The following is a 6,015-nucleotide window of genomic DNA, read 5'->3' as shown; positions in this document are numbered from 1 at the left end:
AAATGAAGATCAAAAATGTAATTACACCCAATTTGCAATTATTTAAAATCTCAATTGTATTTTTAAAGTAAATATGAAGTGTCTCGAATGTTCCCCTTTACTTAAACTAAAATAATTTAAGGGATAAAAAAATTGCAAAGAAGTGCCGTTCAAATTATTGGGTGCTCAGTTCCTAAAGTTTCTAAATGCAACTTTAAAGAAACTTTAAATCGAGTTTCTTTAATATTTCAAAATAATATTAGGTAAAATTTTACTTAACAAGAAATCATATTAAAATTATCTATTCTAAAAATCGATATTCCGTACCAAGATAACGTGTTTTTTTAATTTTATGTAATATTTTATTAATAATTCAATTTTAAAAGTGCATTTTCAGGCGATTAATAATATTATTTTTATAAATATGGTCACTCTACTTAATCCAGAAATGTGTATTGACCTATATGCAGAGGCAGTCGATGAATGTTTGCCAGTAACATTTTGTTTTTTCCACATTAAATATATTTTTTCCGCTCAAGATAGCTTGAGTCGTTATAACGGTTTTTACAAAATATTCACAAACTTCAAACGTGTTGAAGGTTGATATTATTTTGTAATTCTTGCAATCCCTTGAGCAGTCTGTATTTGTCTTAATATACACGCCCGTCTCTAACTAACTATAATGCAGCAAATTGATCGACGCATTACTCACAATTATCAGTTAGTGGGATGTATAATGGTGTTGAAATGTTTTTGCTGAATGCACACTGCGGATAGGTCAAAGAGTAATGGAACCTTGATCTTTTTTCAATTATTATTTTTGAACTGCAATATCACTAATTTTAAATATAAATATTTTGAACAGACCTTGGTTATAAACCATAACACAAAATACAAAAAATTAAGTGACGAAGTAAGTATGGTTTTGTTTAGATTATCAGTACTTACTTATTAATAAGCAGATAAAATCATCTTTATTAGTTTTGTAGCCACATCGAAAACATTCATCAAGTAATCCTTTCACCTTTTAATTTTCAAATAAGGCATCAGATTCTTTTTGTAATTCATTTTCTTTTCACAGCTGCGAGTGGATGCGGGCACCCGATTCCTTAAAGTAAGTACCTAATTTTTTTAGTTGATTTTCTAAATATTGTTATTTAATTTAATCATAAATCATCAGTAAAAATATTATTTTTGTAACCAAAGGTGGCTTACGAAATTATTACTCAGTTTATACTTGCCCTGTTCATATTAAGTACATCATTTTATTTTTTTAAGATGACCCTATCGAAAGCAGACTTGGTAATTTTATTATTAGATAACGTCAAAACAATAGAACTTTATTATCACATTTCTGTATCCAGATTAAATATCTAGCTCAAGGTATATATAGTAATTGAAGAGCATGTATCAGTATATATAAGCGACCAATGTGACAATTGAGCCTTGAGACATACATTTTCGGAGGACAGTGATCAGATTGAATGATATTATACCTTAATAAACTACATTCAAACATGGCAAAAACAGAAACATAAATAACTAGTATATTTACAATTGTTCAAATACAAATTACTTTTACCTTTGGCGGATAGAAGAGAGTACAGCGACTAAAGAAAATACCGTTAAGATAGTACAATGATTAAAGAGGGCTATTTAAAATGATAACGAATTATTTACGGCAATTACAAAGCAATTGCGCCGTTAGAACAGCGATTACAAATTACGGTTATAATAAATGAATAGATTAATTTAATTTGAGAACTGGGCGATAACATAATCCATGATTAATGAAAATGGTAAGCACCTTTGGATTGGCGAGTCACTTTGATCTGACTCAGCTCATTGACACCTCCATTAAATATTAATGAATATCAAGATCTTTTTGATACCGAATTATATAAATGTTAGCTATTTTTTGTCAAATGATTGTTGCGTCAAGCCAATTGACCAAAGAATTATCTTCAGGGTTTACAAGTTGTTCGCTGTATGAAGATAGTTGAAACTAGAGTGGAAATGGACAGCTGTTCAAAGGAAATCCTTACTTCCTTTTGTTCTAGACATGACGCTAGAGAGAAAAAAAGTAAGTGAACTCATACACTGATTTTCGTAAATTACAATGCCAGGGGCTCTCGAAGTCTACAGAGTACTACGAAGATTATATATTTTCACTTTAATCTCTCTTCTATTGCTCGAAACCTAGTATTTATATTCATCGGTTATTCACCTTTAAGAACCTCAATCGATTAAAGATTGAACAAAATTATTTTTCACAACCATATTAAGAAAATAAGCTTTTTAAAATAAACGCTTATTAAGTTTACATTAGGTTTAAAGTAACATAACTTAATTAAAGCAAATTAAAGCAACGTTAGTTATCCTTTACGAACCCCACCCTACTTGAAATACTGGCAAAATAATTACTGATAAGTAGTAAAAGGAATTTCAAAACCATATTATCAATCGGACTGGAACAAACACTCGATGCCCAAAACCAACTTTGATAACCAAAGGGTCATCTTCCCATTTGGAATTATTTGTGTTAACAATCAATACCTTAGATAAAATAGCCATACGTACAAATATACAGGGTCTTTTTTTTTGCTCGAAAAAGTGATTTTTTTTCAAAACTATGTTTTCTAGAAAGTTGTAAATTTGTACTGCACATTATACGTGCCGGGGGACACTTTCTACCAAATATTTTCACGTTTTTGAGAATTTAAATTCTAACCGCTAGGTGCTATAATAAAATTTTCAATGAGAAAATTGTAGAGCGTCACCGAAAACGTAGAAATAGCGTTGGCGCCAAAAAAATAGACATCTTTTTCACTGACAAAATACGACTTGAAAAAGTGACAAGTTTTTGAAATCCATTGGGAGAGTAGTGTAACTTAATGAAAGTCAGAAATTGGTTAATCTGGTGTTTAATGCCTTAAACACCGCTGAAAAATCGAGGAGACAATGGCGAAGAAGGTATTACACGATTTAATTTCGTAGGTTGAAAAATGCGAATTTTTTGAAAAAACCAAGAGACATTTTATTTATCTACTTAAAAACAAAATTTATAAGAACGTTTCGAAAATCCCACCTTCGGCTGCGATGCAAGCTTGGTCGCGAACAATCATATTGTCGAAGGCGGCTTGAATCATTTCCGGGGTTACTTCCCGGCAAGCGCTTACAATTCGTTGACGCAGCTCTTCAAGGGTCTCAACCAGAGTGGCGTACACCTTGTCCTTGACGAAGCCCCAAAGAAAGCAATCCAACGGAGTCAGATCGGGCGAAATTTCTGGTTAGTGTACGGGACCGTTTTTACCTATCCATCGTTGTGGAAATTCGTTGTTTAGGTAATATCTCACGGCTCTGTGGTAATGAGGCGGGGCACCGTCTTGCTGAAACCATAGTCTTCACTTTTTCGAGCAAAAAAAAACACCCTGTATATATAATATCAGCGAAACTGTACTACTGACTTCAAATAAATTATAAATTTATAGCGTTGAAACGCTAAAAACTTTTTAATATTTTTACCGTTAAATCGCTTCTATGCTACGCAAGAAGTCATTTATGTGTATTATTTTGTTGTTATACAGAGGAAGAACAAGATAAACAAAAACATTTGAGCTCTTCCATTAAGTGGCTTAAAGTAAGTGGGCCTTTTTCCTTACGATAACGTGAATTTTATTTATTAAAAGACAAAATATTGAAAAAGAATGAATAATTATTGTTCCTGCGAAATGCTTCTTTCTGTTTCAAAATACAAGTCTATTGAATTTCAAAGAATTTACCTACAGAAACAAATTGACTGCTTACAATAGCTAAATCAATTGGGACTCTCTTGATCATCCGGAAACTAAGGAGAAAACCGTTATTGCGAAATTTGAGAAAAATTAAGTCATTGCATTAAGCCTTGGCTAATTCGTTAAAAAATGTATGCGGAGACTATTCAATAATTAGATGACTTATTATCAGTTTAAATTTTAAGTTCAGATATTTCATTTAAAAATTTTAAACATGTCACTTGTTAATTTACTTAATTTATTTTTAGGAATTCCACAATATGAAAAGACACGCGTTCCAACTATGCGATACATACAAAGTAATAATCTGTAATTAGACCTTCGACTTAACTTTATTCCTCGAACAAATACTTTATGTATTTGGCACATTTTCCATTTCGTTGCTGATGAATTCTGCATTAGTTTCTGCAGATCTATTTTTGATAGATAATGAGATTGCAATTGAATTAAATACTTATAAATTGTCCTTCAATCTGCGATTGGTTCTGTGTAATTATATCTGATAGCCACTTAATTTTTCAAATCTATCAAAATCAGATAAATTATTTAACCATCTGCTCATAACGTTTAGCACGATAAAATGATAAAAATAAAATTTATTTTTCTTTCTTTTTCTATCACAAAATTTTATCTGTTTTATACAATAAATAAGATCAGAATAATGGTTTTTAAAATCATCGCTTTAGCTTTAAAACCAAATTCTTTCTCTTAATGATTTTATCACAAATTAAACAACACATTGTTGTTCTATAATCTGAAGCAGATTTGTTGGATGAGTAATTTTTTTATTATAAATTAACAAATTTAGATTAGACAAAAATAGATTCAGACAGCTGGTTTTTTACTATGATATCTGTGAAAACCGAAAATAAAAGAAACCAATCCAGATATTTCTTAATAGTTAGAAGTGATAATTTATGATAGAAACTCGATTACGCTTGAAAGAAAAGATGGAAGGTTACGCCCCAATGGCTGCTTGTGAAGTCACTAACTAGTCGTCTTCACTCAAGAAATTGTTTTTTAATTATAAATCAATTTTTAACGATGGACACATTTTTTTAAATTGATTTCAATGAAGTAAATTTTTCAAAATGATCTAAACAAATTGTAGTTTAAATGATGTTAACTTGCTATCAAGGGCTTAACAAGTCAACGAAGCCTGTAGACTTATAACATTACTTTATATAAAATTTCACCTTGTCAAAAACGTGCTGTTTTAAAATAAGGTAATTAGGATCAATTAAAAATTAAATAAATTAAACTCATTTTTTTTACAAACAGGTGGACAAGAATATTGAAAAAGTACGAAAAAACCAAGAATAATGTTATAGAACTTTAGAATATTTGTCCTTTATAAATAGTAATAATTACTTATATATTTTTTCAAGGCTTGCATTGAGTTCAAAAAGGTAAATTTACTTTATAAACATCCGTACAATACCGCCTACCAAATTAATAAGCCGTGAGCATGGCTTTTCAATATGCTTCGCGTCTTTCTACTTTTGTGAAATATTATTAAATAATATTTTTTTGTCTCTAGTTACCAAAGAAAGTCTTAATTTAAACAGATTTGCAAATTGTCAAAATCCAAAATAATATTGGTTTTTAAAATGACAGCCACTCTATAAGGGGTAATTAACCAGATTTCTTTTAATTACCCTTTCCAAAAATACTTGTTGAGCTTCAGGGTAATATTAAGTGTAGGGAGCTGTTGGCTCGCGTGGCATGAAGGGCTTGCCACCACCCTTGTTTCGCATTTTAACTAGGCCACATAAATTAAAGTTACAGAAAGTCGCTAGATTATTTGGGACTAAGGTGGTTAATTTTAATAGAAAGTACACTAGTTGTATGTGTTGTTGATATGATTTCTACACTGTTAAAAAGTTGGGAAAAAATTGTGCAAATTGCGTGCAACGTATAAATTCGGATTAGAGCATAGGTTTAATGTTCAAATTTGACAACCAATCGGCAACGTTTGATCAGCAACGTTGCCTTCTTTATGTTATAAGTTTCTTAGTAATGATAATAAATAGGCAAAAAATAAAAAATAAACATTTCAATAAAAATGGTGCCAATTTTGTTAAGACAATTTTCTTACTCGGTTTTAAATACCAAACAAATTTTAGAAAGAAATCTAGGTGTGTAAAATTGATCGATACGAGCGCGTTTCGCAGAACTATGTATTTTAGAACTACAGGGGGTTTTCAATGAAAATTTATCGTTTTCAATTTTAATTTATACG

At 30.4% G+C, this 6,015-nt stretch overlaps 1 long non-coding RNA gene across 1 annotated transcript; it reads left to right on the top strand.

Moving 5' to 3' along the window:
* The first annotated feature begins 850 nt into the window (after positions 1 to 850).
* Positions 851 to 5,096, top strand: LOC149943708 (uncharacterized). The gene is made up of 7 exons (XR_016481078.1): positions 851 to 892; positions 961 to 990; positions 1,061 to 1,093; positions 1,948 to 2,062; positions 3,567 to 3,619; positions 4,022 to 4,072; positions 5,055 to 5,096. It is a non-coding gene; the product is annotated as an uncharacterized LOC149943708 (long non-coding RNA).
* The last annotated feature ends 919 nt before the right edge of the window (positions 5,097 to 6,015 follow it).

Source organism: Leiobunum rupestre, chromosome 5 (genome assembly GCF_980474605.1).
Source record: "Leiobunum rupestre chromosome 5, qqLeiRupe1.1.hap1, whole genome shotgun sequence".
Classification (NCBI taxonomy): domain Eukaryota; kingdom Metazoa; phylum Arthropoda; class Arachnida; order Opiliones; family Sclerosomatidae; genus Leiobunum; species Leiobunum rupestre.
Note: the sequence above shows the minus strand (reverse complement) of the source record. Positions and strands in the feature narration are given on the sequence as shown.